Genomic DNA, 24,922 nt, shown 5'->3' with positions numbered 1-24,922 from the left:
TGGGGAGGCAGCGCTTGGACTCAGCTCTGAAGAAGGGTCAGATTCCTACAAAAAAGAGGAGAGGGCATTCCAGGGGGTGGAGGAGCGTGGGCAAGCGCGTGTGGTGGGAATAGGGAAGGCTGCTCCGGGTAGAGGCAGAAAAGAAGACGGGGAACTGGAAAAGGAGTCGAAGGAGACGGGACGATGAGGCTGACGGGGAATACACGGAGACAGAAGGGCAGATCGGACCCAAAAGAGGGCTGGAAAAATCACCCAAACATTTCAATAATATTAGTAATTTCACTTCCGAACTTGCGTGGCGACAAGCAGAGCGTTTATTTTATCACTTACGTCAGGTTCTTGGCAACCCTGCCTACACCAGGGAATGTCTGCCCAACAAGGAACATTCTCACTCGCAGACTGTTTACAAACACCTCGAACTTTTTGTAATATTTTGGGTAAATATTAAATTAGAAATTTAATATAGAATTGTAAAGTGTGAGTGGGTTAATTACAGATTTTAAAATTTTAACATAGCCGGTTTTCCTTTTTCTTTTTTCTTTTTTTTTTGAGACAGGGTCTCACTCTGTCGCCCAGCAGGCTGGAGCACAGTGGTGCGATCTCGGCTCACTACAACCTCTACCTCCCAGGTTCAAGCGATTCTCCCACCTCAGCCTCCTGAACAGCTGGGACTACAGGCGTGCACCACCACACCCAGCTAACTTTTGTATTTTTTGGTAGAGACAGGGTTTTACCATGTTGGCCAGGCTGGTCTCCAACTCCTGACCTCAAGTGATTCACCTGTCTTGGCCTCCCAAAGTGCTGGGATTACAGTTGTGAGCCACCACACCTGGTCAGCAGGTTTAAGTATTTTAGGGGCAATATTTTTTCCCCCAAATCTCTCTTGTGCAAATTTTCTGCCTCACAGCTGCCAAAATTTGAGGTGATAGACAAAAATAGTTGATATATAATGATAGATGTAAATGAAGTTTCAACGGAGAGTCTAGAAAGAGTTCGATTTCAGAGGGGAGGATCAGGGCAGGCTCCCTGGAGGAGGAAGTTTTGAATATGTATGTCGAAGGGTGGGTGAAATCCAGACCAGGCAGCTGGGTTAGGGAAAGTGAGGGCATGCCAGGTGGAGGGCCGTACGCATGCACAAGTGTGAGGTCGGAATGATGGGGGCGAGGGTTTGGACCAAAGGGGCTGGGACTGGGGCTGGGGCTGGGGTGCCAAGAACCAAAGAGCCACGATAAGGCCTGTCTGGGGCCCGGCCAGACTGGGGAGTAGTGCATGTGAAGAGGAATGGGGAGCCCTAGAGGGTTTTAGGCAGGGGAGTGATGTGGAGTCCATAGCAGGGCAGGGTGACTGGCAGGGAGGTGGGGAGGATGCCAGGCAACCGTTCATGACAAGCCTCAGCCCTGAGCCTCAAGGAGGCAGACAAGGCTGAGCTTCTGTTTCCAGATTGTTTGTGGGTGCAAAAAGGCAGCTAAGAGCCGGGCGCGGTGGCTCACGCCTATAATTTCAGCACTTTGGGAGGCTGAAGCAGGCGGATCATGAGGTCAAGAGATCAGGATCAGCCTGGCCAACATGGTAAAACCCTGTCTCCACTAAAAATACAAAAATTAACCAGGTGTGGTGGCATGTGCCTGTAGACCCAGCTACTTGGGAGGCTGAGGCAGGAGAATCTCTTGAACCCAGGAGGTGGAGGTTGCAGTGAGCCGAGATCGCGCACTGGGCTGCACTCCAGCCTGGGCAACAGAGAGAGACTCTGTCTCAGAAAAAAAAAGGGCAGCAAAGAATGTGGGTCCCTCATCCTTCTGCCCATGGTCTAGGGTCCTTCACCTCACTGCAGTGGAGCCATCATAGTCAAAATTAAAGAACAAGTCACCCGCGTTCCGTCGCTTTGGAATACCTGGCCTTACACGGAGGGCTTCGGGAATTTCTGCTCATTCATTCTTCCCGCCAGCCACATGAGGGAGGTGCTATGTCCATTTTACAGAGGACACTGAGTCCCAGAGAGGCTAAGCAGCTTGCCCCAGATTACACAGCCAAGAAGGGGCACAGCAGGATTCAAACTGGAAGTCCGCGCTCCAGCCGCTGCGCTGTCATAACACTCACGTGTTCCCACCGAGTCTGGCTCCAGTGTTTCCAGTACCATATCAACCCCATTTACTAGATGGGGAAACCGAGGCTCTGGGAGATAGAGTCACTTGCATGAGGCCATACAGCAGCAATGGTCAAAGTAAAGATTTGATTCCCTGGGTCCAGTTGTCTCTGGAGCCTGCTCTCCTCCCACCAAAAGCCACAGCTGCTGACCCTCTTGGGCATCTGTTTCCTCATCTGATGAATGGGAGTGATGGTGATGCCTGCCTGGCAGGGTCCACAGAGGATCCCGGCAGGTGCATGTCACTTACCCAGCTCAGTGCCTGGCACTCCATGGATGCTTTAAACATAACGGCTGTGTTGATTTGCATAATGGATTTATGACGGGCACTTAGGGTAGTGCCCTGCACATAGTAGATGCTCAAGAAACACTAGAAGCAGTTATTATAGGATCTACCACATGGGACAGCCCAGTATTCCCTCAAACCTGCTTCCTTCCCAAATTGCCTTCCATTTATTTCTCCCTTCATCCAACACACTGGCCTTAGGGTCCAGGTTAGGATTTGGAGGGTTGGGGGGCTTAGGCTACAATTTGGGGTGATTTGGCCCCTCCCACCCATCAGTCAGCATGATGCTGAGAGCACCGGATGATGAGACCAGAATTCTAGGTCCGCGCCCCAGACCCACTGTGTGATCTCTGGCAACCGCCTTCCCCTCTCTGGGCCTTGGTTTCTCCTTTCATCTGCAGAGCCTGGGCCAGGCTGCCCTGGGAGATGCCAGCCCTGAAAGGGGCTGGGGGCGGTTCCTGTGTCCCCTTGGCCACCAGCCTCCATCTCCCGCCTCCTGAGCTGCAGGCCCGCCCGGCTCAGCTGTGACGACGAACCAGCCAATCTGTTTACTGAACTGCTGACCCCTTCCGGGAACTCGGCCCAAGCTTCCCAGAACTTGGGTATCAATGACCCGGAGCCACATGACGGAGCATGACACAGCACTTTTGGGCACAAGGCAGGGCCCAGAGGGGTGCGTAGGGGGCCGCAGCCCAGCCCCCAAGCCCGGCCAGCGGGTGAGTCACCCCGGGCCCCTGAAGCTTCCGGATCCCAGCCACTCTGCTGTGCTCCCCGCCCCCAGGATATCCCTACTTGTCAGGGCTGCCCTGGTACCCCTGAACCTTTGCCCCAGGGACTTAGCTGTGGTCTTGGGTGATCAGGGCAGCCCTCTGGGATTACAGAGGGGGAGAGTGAGGCCGGAGGACGGCAGTGAATGAACAGTGAGCTGAGTAAGCGTCCACTGTGTGGGAGGCACTGGGGAAATGGCGCGTTTGTCTCACAGCCTTGCAACCCAGGGGCATAGTTTAATCCCCATATGATAGCTGGGGAAACTGAGGCTCAGAGTGGGAATGAATTCTGCCAAAGGCATGCAATGAAGGCACACTCTGTGTGACTGAGATGATTTTCTCTTTTCCCACAGCAGCTGACAAGGGAGGTGCCATGTGGACTGTTTCACAAATGGAGAAACTGAGGCACAAAGGGGCTGAGTCACCTGCCTAAGGCACTGAGCAGTCTGGCTCCAGGACCTGTGCTCTGAACCAGCACGTGGCACATAGCTGGCACCCACATGGTCTCCATGCCCTGCCGTGGGTGAGGCCAATGCTGGCTGTGGTGTCAGGGGGGAACCGGGTTCTAATGCCGACTTCGCCTTTCTCAGGCTGCACAGCCTGGGCCACGTGGCTGCAACCTACTGTGCCTCAGTTTCCTCACCTGTGCAGGGTGATTGTGGTCATCCTGACCTTGCCGAACTGCTGTGAGGGCTGTGAATGTGGGGTGTTTAAACTGCACCCGGACATGCAGAAGGCACTCCGTGAGCCCTGACTTTCACTGGCCCAGGCCTCTGAATCCATGTCAGGTCAGCCTCTGGGCCCCACATCTGCCTCCTTCACCCTTTGCCACCCCAGGGCAAGGTGAGGGCGGTGGTTTTTATGGGGCTGGGAACCAGACAGGCTCTGGGGCTCAGAGGGGGTGCCTGCTGCTGGCAAAGGTGGGGCCTCCTGGTTCCCAGTCCCTGATTTTGGGCTGGGGGCCGGAGGTGGGCAGGGGCGGGGCAGCACTTTGATGCTCTTCCTTTCATTCCACCTCCATTGCTTGATCACCTACTGTATGCCAGACTCCAGGACACAGAAATGAACAAGGTCTCTGCCCTCACTGTGGTGGAGGAGATGAACATCGGTGAGCAAACACTTGAAGAAACGAAAGGATTTCACTGGGGAGAAGAGCCGTGATGGGAGTCAGCAGGGTGTTTGGGAGCTGGGTGGGTCAAGAGAGGGCTTTTCTGAGGCAGCGATGTGGAGCAGACGCCTGAAGGAGAAGAACTGGACCTGGGGAAGAGATTTCCAGCAGAAGGAAACAGCACTGCATGTGCAAAGGCCCTGTGGTGGGAACAGGTTTGGGAGTTCCAGGAAAGGCAAGGAGGCTAAAGAGGAGTGAGGAGGGGACAGCAGCAGGAGGTGGTGCTGGAGGGCCAGCAGGGCTTCGTGGGCTGAGTGAGCAGGTGCAGCTGGGACTTGGGCAGGAGCTGACGTGAGAGACGGTAAGACTGCCTGAGATGGCATTCAGAGCTTCCCCATCTCACAGATGAGCTCACTGAGGCCCGGGCCAGATTCCCCCAGAAGGTCAGCAGCTGGACAGCCATTAGAATCGAGGGAGTTCAGCTCCCCAATCCAGCACACCTCCCCTGGAGAAGCCAGAACACGGGCCGCGGAGGAGTGGGCCCCGCGTTCACCCTGCAGCACCGGGAGCTGTAGGCTGTGGGGCCACCTGGATGGCTCCCCGGCAGAGGAGGTGCCCTCCAAGCTGAGGTTGGGCAGGACTGGGAGAGCTTTCTAGTAGGGGCAGCAGCACACGGGGAGGCCCTGGGACAGTGGTGAGAGCCAGGCGTGCCTGGGAAATTCACCCCTGCATGGGAGTCAGGAGTGTGGCGGGGTGAGGGGTAGTATTGTCAGGGTCTCCCTCTCAGAAGGCCTTGGGGCCAAGGGGAAGAGCTGGAATTTCCTTCCACCGTGTGCAGGCAGACCTCAACCTGGATCCCAGGACTGCCCAGAGAGGGAGAGAGGCGTGTGTCTGCCTCACGTGGCCCACAGTCCGGGGTGGGGGCAGTCTGCAGGGGAAGGAGGTGGAGGAGCAGAGCTCCCATCCTAGTTCCAATCTCAGTGCTGTGACACACTTACTGTGTGGCCTGGGCAAGTCACTGCACCTCTCTGAGCCTCCGTATCCTCATCCATAAATACCACCTGGAAGGACATCCTCAGAACTCAGTGAGATCGTTCGCTCGTTCATCCGCTCATTTATTCCTTCAATTTTTTTTTTTTTTAGCACCTTCGATATGCCAGGCCCTGGACTGGGTGCTGGGGACACAGCAGTGACAAAAACCCCTGCCCTTGTGGAGCTGATGGAAGAGGTAGTGTAAAGCAGTGAGTGGTTAAGAACACAGACACTGGAGCCAGGGGGCCTGGGTTAACTCCTGACCCACTCCTTATTTTCTGTGTGGCTTTGGGTGAGACGCTTTACCTCTCTGAGCCTTACCTGTAAAATGCCACCTCATAGGATTGCTGAAAGGACAAATGAGTTTACATGTGTATATATGTGTATATATACATATAATGTGTTTAGCACACAGCCTGGTACACAGTGGGTGCTCAATTGCTACTCTAAAACAGAAGAGGGGTGAGTGGATGAGACAGTGTCTGATAGTGGGAAATAAAAGTGGCCAGCTCTTAGCACCAAGTGGGCATGCAGTAGGAGCTTAATATGTGTTTCTCCTCCTTTGTCTCCTGAGTCCATCTTGAACCTCAGCCTATAGGGGCCTTACGGGCCTGAGGTTTGGAATCTGTGTGGAAGGTGGGAAGTCATCTTTGCTGATCCAGAGATCTAGAGCTGAGCTTTGGGGTCTGGAAGGGCAGAGACGCCCCCAGGACCCCCCACTCCTCACACTCCCTGGCCCCTGTCCCCAGCATCACGTACAGCCTGGGTGGCTGGGGCAAGCTGGGGCCTGCCCGGTGGGTCCCCAGTAATGACACTCATTCACAGGTGTCTGGCAGCGGGGGGAGGCAAAGGCCCCAGGGGCCACGTTCACATGGCGCCCAGCCAGCCCACTCCAGGCCCTTCCTCATCCTTTATGAGTCTGGTGCCCAGGGCAGGCAGTCAAGTGGGGGAGGGGAGCTGGCAAAGGGCCAGCTGGCACCCAGTGAAAGGAGGGAAAGTTGAGAGGTCTGGGTGCCCAGCACTGGCGTGGCGGCCAGGGCAGGTGGGCACGAGGGGGCGCGTGTGTGTGTGCACCCGTGTGTGTGTCAGTGTGTTTTCTGGGGGTGTGTGCAGTGAATCTGTGTCCAGGTCTATGCATCCCCCTGGCTTTTATGTGGAGATGAGAGAGTCTATGCAGGTCAAGCACTGGGGGTCCCCTAGGTGGGTGCAAAATCTCCCATGCCCGTTTCATTTGTTTTTTTTTTTTTTTTGGGTAATGGAGTTTCACTCTTTTTTGCCCAGGCTGGGGGACAATGGCGCAATCTAGGCTCACCAAAACCTCCGCCTCCCAGGTTCAAGCAATTCTCCTGCCTCAGCCTCCCAAGTAGCTGGGATTACAGGCATGCACCACCATGCAAGGCTAATTTTGTATTTTTAATAGAGACGGGTTTCTCCATGTTGGTCAGGCTGGTCTTGAACTTCCGACCTCAGGTGATCTGCCTGCCTCAGCCTCCCAAAGTGCTGGGATTACAGGTGTGAGCCACCGCGCCCGGCCTCATTTGTTCTTTAACCTACACTGTGAAGTGGGTGCCAGGCTGGGTCTGGCCTGGGCCTGGTGACATCAGAGCCAGCCCCTGGGCAGCCTTAGACTCTGCTGCCTAAGAGCTCCAAATCTAGGGAGAGACACACACCAGGCAGAGGATCAGGACATCCCAGTGAAGACTTTGATGGAGAAAAATAAGGCAGGGGTTGACAAAGAGTGACAGGGCGGGGTCAGAGGCCTCGCTGGAAGGCGAGCCTGGCCAGAGACCGGGAGAGGAGTTGCCATGGCAGGTCTGCAGGAAGAGAGTTCTAGGCAGGAGGAAAGGCAAGTGGGAAGCCCTCGAGGCCGGGCTCAGCTTGGCCTGTGAAGGAGTGAGTGAGGACTGGGGACCAGGGCAGGTCCAGAGCTCATGGTCAGAATCAGAAGCCTGCATCTTCTGGGAAGCTTGGCACGCGGTAGGCACATGGATGGGGCTCCGCCGGGGTGAATGGGTTTGATGAGAGTGGGGACCGGGCCCCCTGGGTGTGGGAACGATTGGCTTTCAGAGCTACAGACAGGAACGTGGGCTGCTCAATTGTGTTTGAACCTATTCTCCTGGGTTCAAACCCCTCTTGGATCTGGAACCTGTTATTAAGCCGGCTGCGCCCTGGGGCACCGGCCTTTATCCCCAGACAGGGCCTGGGCCTCCTGCCCCGAGGTTGGCCCTGGCTCCCAAGATGGGGGTGGACGGGTGATACTGGTGAACCCCATGCCTGCCCCACCTCTGCCAGGCCAAGTCTGCTTCTGAGAGCTGGAAGGAGATGGTGGAGCCACGAGCATCTCCCCGTTTACAGATGGGGAAACTGAGGCCCAGAGAAGGGATGGGCAAGTCCCGGGGTCTTGTGGCAGGGCACTGGGGGCAGCACCCAGAAAGCCTCTGTCACAGCTCACACCTCTTCCCACTTCCTTCCCGCCCACAGCTGGCTCCTCCCAGCGTGGCTCTGGCAGGGGAGCAGCTGCTGTCTGGGCAGGGCAGGAGGAAGAGCTGGGTCCGGTTTAAGAAGTCTCTCTTAATTGGATACTATCGGAAGAACTGTTAACATTGTGAATTTCCATCACCAGATGTGCAGATAGACCTGGATAACAGCCCTTCATCTGCTTAGAGAATTACAGAGGCTCGGGCGGTTGGGAGACCACTTGCCTTCTAGCTCTGTGATTCCACAGGACCTCAGAACAATCCTCTGCTCAAGCCTCAGTTTTCCCAACTGTAAAATTGTTTTTTGTAATAATCAGAGTGACCTTGTTAAAAGGACAGCTTTGTTGATAAAACTCCCCTGCATTTTCCCAGCCCTGTCTTGGCTATCCGGTGCTGAGAGACAGCTCCAGCCTCACCCTGGTACCCGGGGCCTTCCCTCCCACCCCCTGATTCTCCCCTTCCTCTCCCTGCTGCAGCCACAGACTTCCTCTCTGTTGTTCCTCTCCTACCTCATGGCGTTTGCGGATGCTGTGAGCATAGGATACACAGCAAGGGCTTTCCATAATTTCAATCTCCCACCAGTCCTATCAGGTAAATAGGAGATCCATTTCACAGATGAGGAAACTGAGTCTCAGAGAGATGAGTTAAAGACACACAGCTTTTTGTGAATCCACAGGAGTCAGGATTTGAGCTCAGACTGTCTGGAATCTAACACCACTCTCTTTTCTTCATTCCTCATGTGAGCCGTTTTCATTTTCAAAACTTTGCTCAGCAGTTGCCTTCTCCAGGAAGCCTTCCCTGACCACCCTCTCCATCCACCTCCAGGACCTTCCTGAGTTTCCCCATTGCTGCACTGCTCACAATGCCCTTAATCATCTCTTTTTTCCTCAACAGCTTTACTGGGGTGTAACAAACACGTTGTAAACCACACATACCCCAGTGTTCGTGTGGCTGAGTTTGGACATATGCACGCACTCCCCAACCACCAGCACAATCAAGGTGGCAGACGTATTCATCGTCCCCAGGGGTGTCCTCGTGTCCTGTTGCCCTTCATTCCTCTCGGATCCCTAGCCACACTCCCATCGCCTGCCAACTCTGCCAACTGTGGCTGATCTGCTTTCTGTGGCCGTGGATTAGTTTGTGTTCTCTAGAATTTTCTATAAGTGGAATCATGCGGTGTATTATTTATTGGGCTTCTTTTCCTCAACATCACGATTTTGAGAGTCACCCACGTTCCTGAGACCATTGTCTTTTTTTATGTATCTGCCCTGTCCCCCTCAGACTGTGAGCTCCATGGGGTGGGGACTTTGTCATATTTACCTCTGTGTCCCCAGCACTCAGCACAGGGCTGGGCACACAGAAAGTGCCTAATAAGTGTTGACGGACTGGAAGGAGGATGAAGACCTGCCCCAAAAGCAGGCACATTTGCATGGCAGTGAGGAGCCCAAAGCCTGATTAAGAGAACGCAGCCCCGGGAGTCATCTGGAGGCCTCGTGGCCCCATCAGATAAGCACATCCGCTCATCCCTGTGGCTGTCTCTGTGCAGCAGAGATCTGGATTGCACAAGGGCTGGGCCTGGGCTGAGGCGGCACTAGTGGTCCCTTTATCTTGCGTGGGTATTCGGCTCTGTGTTCCAGAACTGCACAGCCCACGCCTCCTGGCAGGCGGAGGCCTGGGCTCCGGCAGCGGGTGGGCAGGTGGGCGGCAGGAAGGAGAAGTGGCTGCCCAGCCCTCCCCAAACCAGTCGGACTCCTTTGCAGAGATTTCCGCAGGCGCTTTGGGAGCTGGGTAAGGGAGAGTGGGAGGCCAAGGAAAAGCAGGAGGAGGGGAGGAACCATTTAATGAGCAAGTATTATAGGGAATTTCCAGTTCATGCCCCATCAGGTTGGGCAGGAACACAGTGGGATTACTCAGGTGGCGTCCAGATACCAGCCTCTACCTTGAAGGTTCGGTGTGGCCCAGATGCCTCTAGGTCTTCATCGCTGGCTAGAAACCCAACTAGCCAGGGTGAGAAAGTGGCGGTGAGCTACATCCTGAGACAAAGCCTGCAACCAAAGCCGAGACTAAGCATGCAATTCCTGCATCAGTCTTTGCTGAGGTGATCTTATTGCCCATTTTCCAGACAGAAAAACTGAGGCTGGGAGTTGCAGCATTGGCTGAGGTCACACAGGGGTTAGTGGGGAGTAGAAAGAGCTTAAAAGCCAAGGGCCATTTTGGAGTGACTCCTTCCATGAGGGCCACATTCTTTTGATAAACACTTATTGAGCACCTACTGTATGCTATGCACTGTGCTTAGCTCTGCAGGTAAAAACCCCCATATATTGTACATTGCATCTTATCTACAGATGAACAAAATTTTTGAGGTCAGAGATGTTTTGTGGAACTTTGTTTGTATGTTTTCTTGTTTGTGGAAAGAAGAAGTTTGGACCACACTAGCATTTCCCAAAAGGGAATCCGGGGGACACAGAATCTCTGGGATATTCATAGGAGTGACAAGGGGGAAAGTGTTCTATAATCCACTGGGTTTGGGAATTACTGGGTTAACATTTGCCACAGCTGTTCTCAGTCTCTGAAGCTCCAAAGAGCTCAGTGAGCATCCAGGTGGTTAGGTCCTGTGAGTTCCCCTCTGGGAGATCTAAGGGAGTTTGTTCACTGTTTTCCTGACTTTATGAGTCCTGGCTGGATGCTGCCTCCTCCAAGGAGCCTTTTCTAAGTCCCCAGAAGGACCTGCATCCCCTCCTCTGAAGGCTCCCTTTGACCTCTGAATATTTTCCACCTTGGGTTGTAACTGTCTGTTTCCATCACTTGATTGTGAGCTTCTCGAAGGGCAGGGCCAGCTGTGATTCACTTCTTGGTTCCGGTATAGAGAACAGAATGGGTGGATGGAGCATTTAATGGGTGCAAGGATGAGTGATGACTTGACGGGTGGGTGGATAGTCAAATGGATGTGGATGATTTCATGGTTGAATACTGTGAATTGTTGGAGGAATGAATAAATATATAATTAAATGAGTTAATTAATAAATAAAATGATGGATGACTTAATAGATGGCTAGATGAATACACAGATAAAGGGATAAATCGGTAGATGGACTGGTGATTCCATGAATAATGGATGGGTATACAGATGGACAAATGGTTGGGTGGATAGATGAATGAGTGGGTGGATGGATGGGTGAGTGGACAGATGAATGGGTAAACGGATGGATGAATGGATGGGAGGGTGGGTGGATAGGAGAATGGATGGGTAGATAAATGAATGTATTGATGGGTAAGAGGTTGAATAATAGACTAGATGGATGGGTAGATGGATGGATGGATGGATGGGAGAATGGATAGATAAATGGGTAGATAAATGAATGGATTGGTGGGTAGGAGGATGGATAAGAGAATGAGTGCATGGATGGATGGATGCATAGGAGAACTGATGGGTAGATAAGTGAATGGATTGAGGGGTGGGAGGCTGGATAAGAGAATAGATAGATGGGTAGGTGGATGGATGGAGGATGGATGGATAGGAGAATGGATGTGTAGATGAATGAATTGGTGGGTTAGAGGCTGGATAAGAGAATAGATGGGTGAGTGGGTGGGGGGGTGAACAGGAGAATGGGTATGTAGATAAATGAATGGATTGGGGGGTGGGAGGGTGGATAAGAGAATAGATGGATGGGTAGGTGGATGGATGGATGGATGGAGGATGGATGGATGGATGGGTAGGTGGATGGATGGATGGAGGATGGATGGATGGATGGGTGGGTGGGTGGATGGATGGATGGAGGATGGATGGGTGGGTGGGTGGTTAGATCAATTGGTGGATGAGTAGGCGAGTGGGTGGATGAGTGGATAGGAAATGGATGTATGAGTGCATGGATGGGTGGATGAGAGAATTAATGGATGGATAGGTGAGTTGGATGGATATATAGGTGAATGCAGCCTATGTCACAAGATCTGAACTGAGGTCAGAAGGCAGGGAAATTCCTGTGTTCCTCCCTGATGCAGCAGTATCAAGTTTTTGAAGTTTGAAAGCTTAGTGAAAGCTTTGAGTCGTATCTCCAGAAAATTGCACATAGACACAAAATGTTAGGAACTTCATGGGAGTGGTGGTCATGGAGCCTAAAAGCCACCTACAGACCCTAGGTGAGGAGTCCCAGTGCAGTGCTATGCACTGAGTTTTACTCTCTGAGCCCTGATCTTGGAGAGGAACCCAGGCCCAGTGGAGCGAAGGCAGCCGAGACGGAGCCAGGTAGTTTCTCAAAGGAGAAGACACTGTGTTCAGTCATTCATTGCACAACATTGCTGTGACTTTTCTGGATGCCTGGGAGAAAATACCTGGGGGAAGATAAAGGCGCCTCTCATAAGTGACAAGTGTTTGGAGCTAGAAGTCAGATTGCATTTTTAATCTCATCTACTATGTACTGGCTGGGTGACCTTGGGAAACTTACTTCACCCCTATGGGCCTTCTCTTCTTCATGTATGAAATAGGGACAGCAATAATCCCTACCCTATTGCATTGTGAATTTGTAAACAGGTGTGTAAAACATGTAGCCCAGTGCTCAGTGCATAGCAAATGCTCAACAAATAAAGAAGAGATTCTCCTGCCTCAGCGTCCTGAGTAGCTGGGATTACAATGCGTGCCGCCACAGCCCAGCTAACTTTTGTATCGTTAGTAGAAACAGAGTTTCTTCTTCTTACATGACTACTGTCTTGCATTGGGCCTATGCAAGATGCTGCCGAGCCTGAGGTATCCAAGGCATCATCTTTGCCTTTAAAGTGTCCTCAGTCCATCAGGGAACACAGACAAGTAAGCAGAGGATTCCATTCACACACGGTGTTGGGGCTGAGATGGGGGATCCCAAGACCTCATATTCAGGGTTGTCTGATCCTCAGCATTCATTCCTATTAATATCTCTTTCTAGCTAAAGGCTGCAGAGACTGGAAGGCTACATGCCACATTTCCCAGCCTCCTTTGCAGCAGGGTCTCTGTACGCCCAGCAGGTCCTGCCAGGCAGATGCCTTCCTGTGAGTCAGGAAGTGGGGGCCGCCTTGTTTCTGCCCGGGCTCTCTTTCTGCTGGTGAGCGTGGTCATGGGCTGGATTTTCTTGCAGTAACACTGGCATCTGGTTACCACTCTTGGGGAGTCTAGAGGTAGGGGTGGTGGTGGTGGCTTCCTCATCTCCAGATCGCTGGTGCTGTGATGTGTTCTCGAGGTCTCTGGCTCCCCTGTGGCCTCCTGATTCCCCACCATCTTGAGTGGCTGACAGCCCCCTGAAGGCCCAGTTCTTCTGTGTGGTGCTGGTGCCTCTCCAGACTTCTAGCAATGTTGTGAATGCTCAATTCCCTGTGTTCAATCCTTTCTGCCTAAAATGCCTGCAAGGAATGCTGTCTCTGACATCCAAAACAAACACCAAATCCGGAAGCATTTCTGGTTCCCAGAATGACTGTAGTTTGACTCATATGTGGTGGGAGGTGGGAAGCACTGTAGGACCTCAGCAGGTTCCTACACCAGACTGAGGGGGTCAGGGAAGATTTATGAAGCCCATGACATGTAAACTGAGTCCTGAAGGGCATACATGGGGTAGTCAGACAAAGAGTTGACACACTAGGCAGAAGGAACAGCCTGTGCATGGCCAGGCGCCGTGGCTCACGCTTGTAATTCCAGCACTTTGGGAGGCAGAGACAGGTGGATCACCTGAGGTCGTGAGTTTGAGACCAGCCTGGCCAACATGGCAAAAGCCCGTCTCTACTAAAAGTACAAAAATTACCTGGGCTGTGGTGGTGCGTGCCTATAATCCCAGCTACTCGAGAGGCTGAGGCAGGAGAATCTCTTGAACACAGGAGGTGGAGGTTGCAGTGAGCCAAGATCGCTCTGCTTCTGACATTAACGGCATGATATAGTAGATGTCTTTCAGTCCCCTGCAGGAGGCTGGATTTGGAGAAGAGGAAGTATCATTGCAGGGAGGTGGCAAGGAACTGCAGCCACCTGGGTGGGAGGTGATGAGACTGACCTGGCATGGCAGCCTCAGAGGAGGGGAGGGTGCATGGATGTCAGGGACGCTGAGGACGAGAATCCCAGGTTTTGGTGACCAATTGGGTTGGACGCGTGGCGGTGGGAGGCGTTATAGATGATGCTCATGTTTCTGGCTTTGGACACCGAACAGTTGTGCAGCCTTCCATAAGAGGGGAGACAGGCAGAGAGCGACAGTTTGGGGGAAGTTGCTGAACTTGCTTTGGGCACACTGATTTGGAGGATGCCTGGGGGCCATCCAGGGGGAGGCATCTGGGAAGTGTACAGACATGTGGTCAGAGGCTGAGACAATAGATTGGATGTGGACAAGCCACGACTTTGGGGAAAATTAGTTAAATAGTCATTCTACAAATAGCACAGGAGTGCCTGAGACACACTCAATCGGTTCATGTCTGAGTTCCTGGCAGTTGGCCAGGGACCCGGCTGCTTGTTAAAAAGCCAGGAGGAAGCGCTGGAGACAAGACTTGGAGGGTGGGCTGGGTTCTACCAGGAAGGGATGGGACGAGGGCCCAGTGGTCAAGTGTGTGAGGCTGGGTTGAAGCCCAGCGCCTGCGTGTTCATGGCAGGGACCTGATCAGACACTCCCTCCATAAGCCTGCTTCCTCATCTGAAAATTGGTCATAAGGGACATGGTGCTGGTGGAAGCAGGTAGCTTGGAGCATGGAGCAGGGCTTTTGGGGGACAACCTGGGGCACAAAGAGTCACCCATTTCCTGGTGTGGCAGAGCCACGGGCGATGGGGAGAAATTAGGATCTGCCTGAAAAACACATCCACAGCTGTGTCCCATGTGAGAAAGGAGACCTCGGTCCCGCTCAGGCTCCCTTTCACCCCCCTAGCCTGCTGGAGCTGGTGGGTGGGAGAATCATCCCTGTGGAGTGGAGGAGGGGACCAGATGACAGGAAACTTCTCCACGTCCCTTGGAGCTGCTGGAGCTGGGTCCTGGCCACCGTCCCTGCAGCCAACAGAGGCTGTAAACTGGAGGCCTCAGGGGTGCAATCTGGCCCCCAAGCCTGTGTGACTTTCTTCCATCCACACAGAATTTTTAAAAGAATGAAGCCAATATTTAAGAATCTGTGGCTACGACATAAAAACCTGTGCTGTGACTCCCTCTGGAAAATCAGGGTGTGGAGCATCTGATCATATTGAGCCCCGTTCTCTTAGGGACCACCACCAGCCGGAGCTGGGAGGTGACTGTCTTCAGACAAGGCATGTGCCCCAGTCCCCACCACTCCCTCTTGTCTCTCTGACACTGAAGCCAAGGAACAGTGGCTATTTATTATCTTACACCAGCCCACTGTACTCATTTTAAATTCCTGCCTGGTCCCTGGTGACATTGAGTTTTCAATCTCAGAGCCGGTTTCTTTTTCCTCTATAACCACCAAGACTGGCCTCAGTTCTAGCCCTGAATCTGCTCCCTCAGGACGCCAGTCTCTGAGCTCCTCAGGGTCATGGTTCACCTTTCCCTCTGCCCCACAAGGCCCAGCACCACCCCCAGGGGATAAAGATGGGCTGAGACTTGGCTGGTGTTGGTGGTGGGGGGGTGGGGTGGGGTGGGGGGGCCGGATGGGCCTGTGGGAGGCAGACCCACATCTGCTTCAAGATGTGTCAGCTGGGCCTGGTCACACTCTCTGCGGTTCATCCCTGAGGCATGTGGAACCAGGCGCTGTGCTCGTGGCCCAGCCGGGGTGGTGGGCGGGGCCAGGCCCGGGACATGGTGTATGTCAAGGCCACGCACAGCAGGCCTGATGTTCCAGCCTCAGACACATTGGTTGGAAAGAGGAAAGGAGGAGGGAGAGGCAGAGCTGCTTTAACAGAAAGCATCCAGAATACAGAGGCAGAGAGAGCCGAACTCACACTTGCTGTGTGACCTTGGGCAAGTCAACTTACCTCTCTGAGCCTCTAGCTTAAGATGGAACCAAGGACAGACCCCAGCTTGCAGCCTTGTGGGCTGATTCAGTGGTACAGTGGCTGATGTGGGGCCTGAACCCCAGAGGGGCAGCCTGGAATAGAGACCAAAATCACAGACTTTGGGGCTAGACGAGCTTGCCACTTGTGAGCTGGGTGACCCTGGGCAGGTCACTTCTCCAACTGCATCCCCGAGGGAAGGTCCTCACCAAGTTATTCTGCCAAAAAAAAGAATCCATTCACTGAGCAAATATTTATTGGGCACTTCCTGTGGGTCAGGCACTGGGGACATGGCAGGACATAGGACAGCCAAAGGTCTCTGCCCCTGTGGACTTCACACTTGCAGAGGCAGTGGGCAATACACAAGATAAATATGTTGCTTATTGCATTTGAGAGGATCTGTGCTAGGGAGAGAAGTGAAGCAGGAAAAGGAGATGGATTTCAATGGGCGGGACAGGGACAGCCTTGGTGAGCAGGTGACAGCTGACAATGTTCTATAGGCGGTGAGGAGGGAGCCTTGGGGAGGAGAGAGTGTTCCAGGCAGTGGGAACGGTGCACACAGGCCCTGACGGGGCGCTGTGCTGGTTGTGTTTGGGATGCAGCAAAGACCCGTGTGTGGACAGGAGGAGTGAGGGAGGGAGGGCCGAGAGGCCGTGGGGGACGGAGCCTGCAGGGTCACGTGGGCTGTCTAAGGCCTTCGGCCTTTTCTCTGCAGGAGATGGGAGTCATGGAGTGTTCTGAGCAGAGGAGGGACATGGTCTGGCTTGAGTTTTCATAGATCCCTCTGGCTGCGGGTGGAGAATGGATGGACTGGAGGGGCCAGGACAGAAGCAGGGTGATAGTGGGGAGGGACGGCGATAGTCCACCCTCTGTTTAGCTATCCTGGGCCTTCCCTGCTCTAAAGCCTTCCTGACTTCCCCTCGCCTCTGGACAAAGCCCAAACTCCTGAGCATGACATTCAAGGCCTCCTTACCTGACTCTAACTGCTCCCCACCCCGGCCCCTCACTCTCTCCACTGCAGCCCAGTTAGATATTCCTCCTTCCCTGCTCCACATGCTATCCACTTTGCCTGTGCTGTTTCCTCTGCCAGGAATGCCCTTCCTGTCCCGCTTTGCGACCCAGCTCATGTGAGGCCCAGTCCCACCGAGCTAGGAGATAGAAAGCCAGGAAGAGAAGAAAGCCCGTTCCTGGGGAGGGTCAGGGAGGGCCAGATCTCAGCCCCCCTCTTCCTCCTGAAATTCATCTTCCAGGGACTCCAAAACTGAAGGCAGGCTCAGGAGCTGGGAATGGGGCTGGCTGTAGCCCATATGACCATGCTGTGTGACCTTGGGCAAGTCACACACCCTCTCTGGGCCTTGGCTTTTCTGCTCTGTAAAATGGGGAGGATCCTGGAGGTCTTCACGGTGGTTCTGTGCACTCAAGGCTGTGGCAGCCATGGGGGTGACAGCATCCTGGGGAAGATATAACTGCACTTTTTTGCCCAGCAGTGCCATGCAAGCTCAGGGCAGCCCTGAGCCGATGCCAGGGGTAGCTTGTGGGAGGAATGCCCTCTGAAACCCGGGGCATCTCCAGTTCAGTCAACTCTGAGTGACCTGAGCACCTACAGTGTGTCCAGTTCAGCACTGTGCTTGGCCAGGGACAGAGGCCAGATGGCCTGGGTTCAAATCCCAGCTTTGCCAACACTTCCTAGCTGTGTGATCTGGGCAAGTAATGTAACCCAGCTGGGCCTTGGTTTCTCACCTGTGACATGGGGAGAGTAAGGGTGCTCTCTCTCCTCCTGGGGGGCTCAGAGAAGCTGGTGCACTCCTGTAAATACCACGCTCAGCACTCGGAGGAAGCGGCTGATCCAGGCCAACTAGGGTTACTGTCATCACCACTGTCATTTCCCGGCTCTGTGGCCTCAGGCATCAATTGCCTCCCTGTGCCTCAGTTTCCTCCTTGTGAGATGGGGTCATTGTCCCACCTTCGAAGAGTTGCCATGAGGATTGAGCCTGATGCATGTAAATGAGCCTGGAGCAGAGTAGGCACTCTGTGACATTTGCTGTTGGTTGGTTTGAGACAGGTTCTCACTCTGTCACCCAAGCTGCAGCGCAGTGGCACAATCTCGGCTCATTGCAACCTCTGTCTCCCAGGTTCAAGTGATTCTTCCACCTCAGCCTCTCAGGTAGCTGGGATTACAGGTGTGCACCACCAGGCCCGGCTAATTTTTGTATTTTTAGTAGAGACAGGGTTTCACCATGTTGGCCAGGCTGGTCACAGACGCCTGACCTCAAGTGATCCGTCTGCCTCGGCCTCCCAAAGTGCTGGGATTACAGGCATGAGCCACCGTGCCTGGCCTCACTCTGTGATTTCTTAAGAAAATCATTTCAATTGCAGAATTTATTTGATTCACTACTGTAAATCATAACTGATCTATGACTAGTTCCTATGAAATCCTTTGTTGTTCCTCTAGTCAAACAAATGCTCATTTGGTTTAATCTGACTTAACAAATTAAGCAGAAGAGGAAGAAAATTCCAGGCCTCGGGACATTCACTGCAGCCCATCCAGGCACCGAGAGACACATGCCCTTCTAATGAAGAGTGGAGGAAGATCAACATGATCCTTATTTACAAGTCATTATGACTGTGCAGCTGGGTGACCTTGGGCAAGTCCCTTCCCTTCTCAGACCCTCAGTGTCTTCTTTGCTAAAATAAGTGTGCGAGCTTCCTACCTGCCCTGTCTCCCAGGATTATGGTTTGGCTCCAACACATCACGGCTGTCGGCTGTTGTTTACTAAGTGGCGTTTGTCCTCTCCCTCTCCCTGAACACCCTGCCCCCTTCCAGGAGGGAAGGCTGCACGCTGCTCATTTTCAGGACAGGACAGTGAGGCTGGGGAGGTGGTGGAGGATGCTGCCCAGGGAGAGGAGGAAGTGGGGGGCTGGGGCTGGCTGGGCTGACGCAGCCGTGATGTCAGAGGCCGGCCACAGGCAGCCGGCCCAGTGCTAACTGTGCGCTCTCTGCTGGTCTGGCCTGGCGCCTGCCCCCCTCCCCCGCCACCCCCCTTAACCCCTTCCCAGCCTCCTCTTCCCAGACGGCCAGCCCCCAGGCCCAGCCTTGCCCACAAGATTCCCAGATTTCACAACTGGGGCTGGCGCTGAATCATGTACAGTAAGTCCGGGGAGAGAAACTCCCGGCTGCTTGGCGTCCCCAGGACAGGACAGCTGCCAGGCCTGCCCTCCCTCCCAGGGGCCCACCAGCAGCCCGGGATCATCCGCTCTGGGCCCCTGACCAGCTAGGGGGTGATAGGCGGGACACACAACCTCTCTTGGCTGTGCCAGGAATCGAGGGACTGTGCGATTTCCAGGGAACCTTCAGGTCTGGAGGGACGGAGGCAGACCAGGGTGTTGGGGGAGGGGGTCAAAGTGGCCTTGTATTCAACCACCAAATTGCTAGAGACCTGGAGCGGTCCCTAAGTGTAACTCTAAGTTACAGTTTCCTTATCTGGAAAGTGGGGCTGACCACAGCTCTGAGCTCGCAGGTCACTGGGAGGCCTCTGAGATGATCTGTGTACGGTGCTCACTGCAGGAAGCACCCAATAAATATTATTGTTATTGTTGTGACGTTGAGCTGCTCATGACATGATTCAAAACCCTGGAGAAATCCCCCAGTTCTGTGAATGACATCTCCCCTGAAGCACCCACCCCTCCCACTGTGATGCAAATCACATCTTATCTTCTCAAAACTTCTTCGGTACATCAGCAAACGTTTAGCGAGCACCACTGTGTTCCATGCTGCTGCAGGTCTTGGAGCTACAGCAGTGAACACAACAGACAGACATCTAAAAGCCCTCTGTTTCACGGAGCCTGTATTGTGGCTGAGGAGAATCAGACATTTGAGATCATTTCAGGGAGTGAGCAGGGCTCCAAAGGAAAGAAAGCAGAAGATGAGATGGAGAGAGCCTGGGAGGTCCCCTCTGAGGGGGAGACGTTTGAACAGAAGCCCCAACAAAGAGGAGAAACCCACGTGCAAAGGCAGGGGTTGGGGCCAGTGCTCCGGGCAGAGGGAACTGCAGGTGCTAAGGCCGGGCTGTGGGGACCTCTCGTTGACGGCTCAGCAAGGACTGTGTGGCCGGGGCAGAGGGAGTGAGTGAGGGCAGAGGGGCAGGAGGTGAGCTTGGGGGGTACGGGGGGCAGCCCTGGAGCAGCTCTCCTCAGGCCAGCCTCTTCCTGAACGTGGCCACCTGGGACCTGACTCGTACCTGTGCGGGCAGCCACCTGACAAGCGCCTGGCTTCTTCCCACCTGGGGGCCCAAGGCCCTGGAGCTGCCTGCTCACGGTAACAGCCTCATTCCCAGGAACCCCACGGAGGGCCGGGCTCCCCCGGCCCTGCCCTGTGCACAGGCTGTCCCTGGGACTCCCCCTCCCTGCTTCTCAGCCACGCTTCACGCTTGGGCATTTGGGTCTCAGAGTCTCAGCGTGCCCACCTGTGAGATGGGCACCACGTTGCCTCCGGGAGGGAGTAAAAAGAGGAAGGGGGCTCTGGCCTTAGTGTCCATCCCCTGAACCCTGGTAGAAGGGAACCATCTGGGGCTCACCGGGGACCAGGCTGTGCGTTCACCGCGGGACAAGAGCTCAGACACGTGTGTGCGCATACAGAGTCGGGGAGATGGGGTGGCCTCAAGACCCAGGAGCCACAAGAGAGGGTAAGAGGGAAGGGGTGGGCCTTGAGGGACAGGGGACAGTCAGAGCTGGTTCTGGGGTCCAAGTGGGGATGGGGGCAGGGGGAACAAGGGGGCTGCCCTCCCTCCCAGGGGCCCAGTAGCGACCAGGGATCATTTCCTGGGTTGTTTTAAAAATCATTTATTTCTAGAAAAGTCTTTTTAAAAATCATTTATTTCTAGAAAAGTCTTTCATCATTTCCCTTCAGGTCATGGAGGATGAGATGGCTGATGGTGTGGGTAGCTGTGGCCTGACATGTCACTTTTGCCCTCAAACTGAGACAGCAGGGGGACGCGGTGGCCACGAGGCACAGTATCTGGTGTATGTGTAAGAAAGAGCCACAGCGCCCTGGGGAGGGGCCAGAGTCTCAGCCCGCACTGCCGTGGTCCCAACGGGTCTCCCAAAGATCATGTGGGCTGCTAAGAGGTGACCGGGTCATGAGGACTCTGAGCTGATGAATGGATTCGTGTCAGTAACGCAGGAGTGGTTTCGTGATGGACAGAGTGGATTTGTCACGTAAGTGAGTTCAGCCATGCCTTGCTGTCTCACATGCCGCCTCTTGCCATGAGATGCCTTCGCCAGGGAACGACAGCAAGAAGGCCCTCTCTTGAGCGAGCCCCTCAATCTTCAGCTCTCCGGTCTCCAGGACTGTTAGAAATGGTATTCTGTTATAGCAACACAAAACAGACCAAGACACCCACTGCATGGATGAAGAAACAGGCCCAAGAGGTGAGGAGCGTTGTCCAGGTCTCCCGGCCAGAGCAGCGGCAGAGATGGGATTTGAACCCTGGGCCTGTGTGGCTTGTGATGACTCCTAGCTTCAGCCCTGCCTGGTGCTGGGGGGCTTGGGGCCAGGACAATGGTCAGATGTTTAAGCACATTGGGCCCTATCCACCTGGAAAGAGGCTGGCCTGGAGTTGAATCAGAGCCAGAAGTGACTCAGGCTGGGACCCCTCTGCACTCTCCCCCAGGCCAGGGGTAATTACCTGCTCGGGTTAATAGTGCCCACTTCCTGCCACCTTTCATCAAGGCTCCTGGAGCTGCCAGGCAGTAATTAACCTTTACAGCACCCTCTGAAGTCAGCACCAGAGGCAGACGTGTGATGATGGGTAGGTAAACTAAGGCAGAATCCATGGCAGCCTGGGAGCCTGTTGCTCCCCCGTGACTCAGCAGCTCAGTCCATCTCTGCTTTCTTCCCACAGGAAGCCGCAGCTGGCCCAGATGCCCCTCATCTTCAGAGCTGAGCTGCAGGCTGGAGACCTGGAAGGTCCTCACAGCACCTGCTCCCACCCTGGACCCTCACAGAAGCACAGGAACATGGGTTTGGAACTGATGAAAGGGGCTGGAATCTGGCTCTGCTCTGTGAGGCTGGGCAAGTCACTGCCCCTCTCTGGGCTTCAGTTTCCTCCTTGGTAACACAGGATGATTCTACCTACCTGGGGTTTGTTGACCTGCGTCTACCTCTGATTCATCACCTTTCCTTCTCGCTGCAGTCACACTGGCCCCCTGACGGTTCCTTGAACACCGCAGGCCCTTTCCCACCTCAGGGCCTTTGCACGTGCAGTGCCAGCTGCGTGGAATGCCCTTCTTCCAGTCTCCCCATGGCCGGCTCAGTCTCGTCTTTCTTGGTTCAAATGTTACCTTGCCAACCTAGACAGCACCCCTGCCACCTCTTCACCCCTCTTACGCTTCTTCGAGCCCTTCTGGAGGTATCTTACTATTTATCTTGTTTGTATCTTTTTCAGTTCCATGAGGAAGGGAATTTTGTCTGTTTCATTCATAATGTGCTCCCAGGCTTAGCACAGTGTCAGACGCATACTAGGTGCTTAAGAAGTGATTGCTTCCTCTATCTCTTCTCCTGCTAGCCCCAAATTCAGCGGCTGGCTGTGTGACTCTGGGGGTTGCTTTTCGCCTCTCCGGTTTCCTATTCCCCCTTGTGGACAAAGGATGGCCTGGGCATGAGTTTCTTCAAGGACTCAGGTAGCAAGAAAATTCTTGGGACCCCAGCCTCAGAATCTCCCCAAGCAACGGGGTAGAGAGCGAGAAGGCAGGTGAGCAAGGACCAGCCTCCGCCATGCAGCCACTCTCTTTCCTGCTCCTCTGTCCGCCCCCTTTGCCCTGGGTTTGTGGACTTACTCGGGCAGATCTCCATGACCAACCACCCCCTCCCTTGGCATGTCTGTCAGCACCCTTGGGGGAAAGAATTTGGAAAGGGGAGGGAGAAAAAGAAAGCAGGGTGCGAGGGGATGGTTCCCACACCTGTGTAAATAATTTGTCATCTTAAAATGCTCAAGTATGCTCACCTTTAATGCCTGCTTCTTGGGTTTGTTTTCCTTGGCAAGGCCCCCACGGGAGTGGAATTTCGGCCAAAGGCAGCCCAATTGTCATCTTCTAAGCATATTACCAGGCTGGGGGCCGGGGAGGGCTCTGGCTGATGCTCCACTTCCGTCCCCAGAAGTGCTGGGACGTTCCTGGGATCTAGGGAGCAGCCTCCAGTCCTGGAAGCTGTCCCAGAATTCTGGAATGTTGGAATTGAAACGGCCTCCTGCCCATTTTCTGGAGGAGGAACATGAGACCCAGAGAGGGGAAGGGGTTGGCCTGAGGTCATACAATGTGCAGAGATGAGGCGGGAGAAGGGGTGGGTGTGTGGACAGGTTGGTATCTAGCTCCCATTTTCAGGTAACAGCACCTCAACTTCCTACTGACGAACCCCCCTCTTCCCTTTTCTCAGTCCCTGAGGCTGCCGGTGCACAGAGGCCTCTGTCTCCAGGGGTGGACATGTGACTGGGTCTTGCTCTAGTGATTGGTCCAGGGGTGGGCACATGACTGAGTCTCCCCAATGAAACTTGATCCTGGGACTTCAGGGCTGCCCATGATTTGTGAAGGAGATGCCATTTTCCATTGAGGGGAGAGTGAGCAAGTCAACACTTAGAGCGAAAAAGGACAAAACAAAGGAAAAGCCTGCCTCAGAGGAAGCAGCACAGAGCTGGACAGGCTTTGAACTCCTGGACCCCGCCATACCTGAAACTAGGCACCTTCAGCTTGCTCGTTACCTGAGCCACCACATTTCCCAGTTTTGGCTGAAAACAGTTGGGACTGGCTGTCTGTCCCTTGCATGCAGAAGGTGCTGACTGACCCTGCCCCATGGGAGAAGAGACTCCATAGTGTGTCTAGACGCCCCAAAGCAAATGCCCAGAGGGGCTGTCATGTAACAAGGAGAAGAAGGAGGAGGCACCTGGGAGCTGCGCTGAAGAGTTAGTTGGGTGGTCAAGGTGGGAGAAGGGGGTATCTTTAGCAGAGGGAACAGCCAGTGCAGAAGCTGGAGGGGTGACTAGTTAGTGAAGATCGATGATGTGCTGAGCTCATGTTGGGTGGCAAGGGACACAGACAAAAAGGGCACAGCGGCCCCCAGCCCTCCTCACCTGCTCCAACGCAGTGCAGGCTTGTCTGCTTTCGGAGCCGAGCCTGGGCACTTCCGCGTCCTTCCCCCGGCAGAGCGCTGCCAGCACGCTGTCTCAGGCTCTCCAGCATCTCCTGGTTTGGTGATGTGCAGTGCACCTTGGGGACCACACAAGATTATTTTATAGGGTGCACAGACAAAGCGTAAAATCACCTCAGGTCACATAGCGAGTTCTTCTCTCTGCAAATTCTTTACAGTCTTTCCTTTATATCCAGGAGAGTCTCTGTTTGGTGCTAACCTGCCTCTAAGACCAAATACTTGCTAATCACCCTTAGTGACAGAGAGAGCAGGTCTCAGGCTCATTCATGTCTCAGGCTCTCAGTTGTATCCAGCTAGACTTTTTGAAATGCCCCATAGGGCTGCAGCACACATGCTGAAGTGTCCAGCTTGTCCCAGCCCTGTAATCGGCACCCTAGTGAGCAGACTGGAGATCCCCACCCCCATAGCTGCCCCCGCTCTCCTCCATCATGTTCCCGCGAGGGACGCCACGATCCGACTTGTATGACCACGGATCAGTTACACATGTTTTTGAATTTCACATCTGATCTGTTTTCTGTTTCTATATAAGCTTGCCTTTTCTAGAATGCCGCATAAGTGAAATTCTACAATGTGTCTCCTCAGTTTGAGTCTGTTTTTTTTTTCCTGCTCAGCATGACGCTTTTGAGATGCATACATGCGGTTATCTGTATCCGTAGATGGTTCCTTTTTATTGCAGAAGAGTATTCCAGGGTATAGCTGTATCAAAGCTTATTCATCCATTCACCAGCTGAGGGATATTTGGACTGATTCCAGGTTTTAGCCATTATAAATAAGGCCACTAGGCACATTTGCAAACAGGTTTTTATGTGAACATAAATTTTTGTTTATCTTGGGTTAATTTCTAGGAGTGGAATTGCTAGGACAGGTGGCTAAGTGTATGTTTCACTTTATCAGAAACCGCTGAACTCTTTTCCAAGGTGTCTGTACCATTTTTCATCCCACCAGCAATGTGTGAAAGTGTCAGTTGCTTCCTATTCTCACC

General features: G+C 53.8%; 3 long non-coding RNA genes across 3 annotated transcripts; 1 reads left to right on the top strand and 2 right to left on the bottom strand.

The window, feature by feature from the left end:
• The first annotated feature begins 2,927 nt into the window (after positions 1-2,927).
• On the top strand, positions 2,928-22,420 carry LOC116535178. The gene is made up of 5 exons (XR_004262074.1): positions 2,928-3,149; positions 4,624-4,626; positions 20,665-21,101; positions 21,612-21,618; positions 22,405-22,420. It is a non-coding gene; the product is annotated as an uncharacterized LOC116535178 (long non-coding RNA).
• LOC116535179 lies at positions 9,637-18,728 on the bottom strand. Its single transcript, XR_004262075.1, has 4 exons — positions 18,455-18,728; positions 15,726-15,961; positions 11,990-12,142; positions 9,637-9,799 (listed from the first exon to the last, which is right to left on the bottom strand). It is a non-coding gene; the product is annotated as an uncharacterized LOC116535179 (long non-coding RNA).
• Positions 20,593-23,214, bottom strand: LOC116535180. The gene is made up of 2 exons (XR_004262076.1): positions 22,745-23,214; positions 20,593-21,352 (listed from the first exon to the last, which is right to left on the bottom strand). It is a non-coding gene; the product is annotated as an uncharacterized LOC116535180 (long non-coding RNA).
• Positions 23,215-24,922: the final 1,708 nt, after the last annotated feature.

This window comes from Sapajus apella, unplaced genomic scaffold, assembly GCF_009761245.1.
Source record: "Sapajus apella isolate SASKATOON/1434 unplaced genomic scaffold, GSC_monkey_1.0 scaffold92, whole genome shotgun sequence".
Classification (NCBI taxonomy): domain Eukaryota; kingdom Metazoa; phylum Chordata; class Mammalia; order Primates; family Cebidae; genus Sapajus; species Sapajus apella.
The sequence above is the reverse complement of the archived record's forward strand: the minus strand, read 5'-3'. Positions and strand labels throughout refer to the sequence as shown.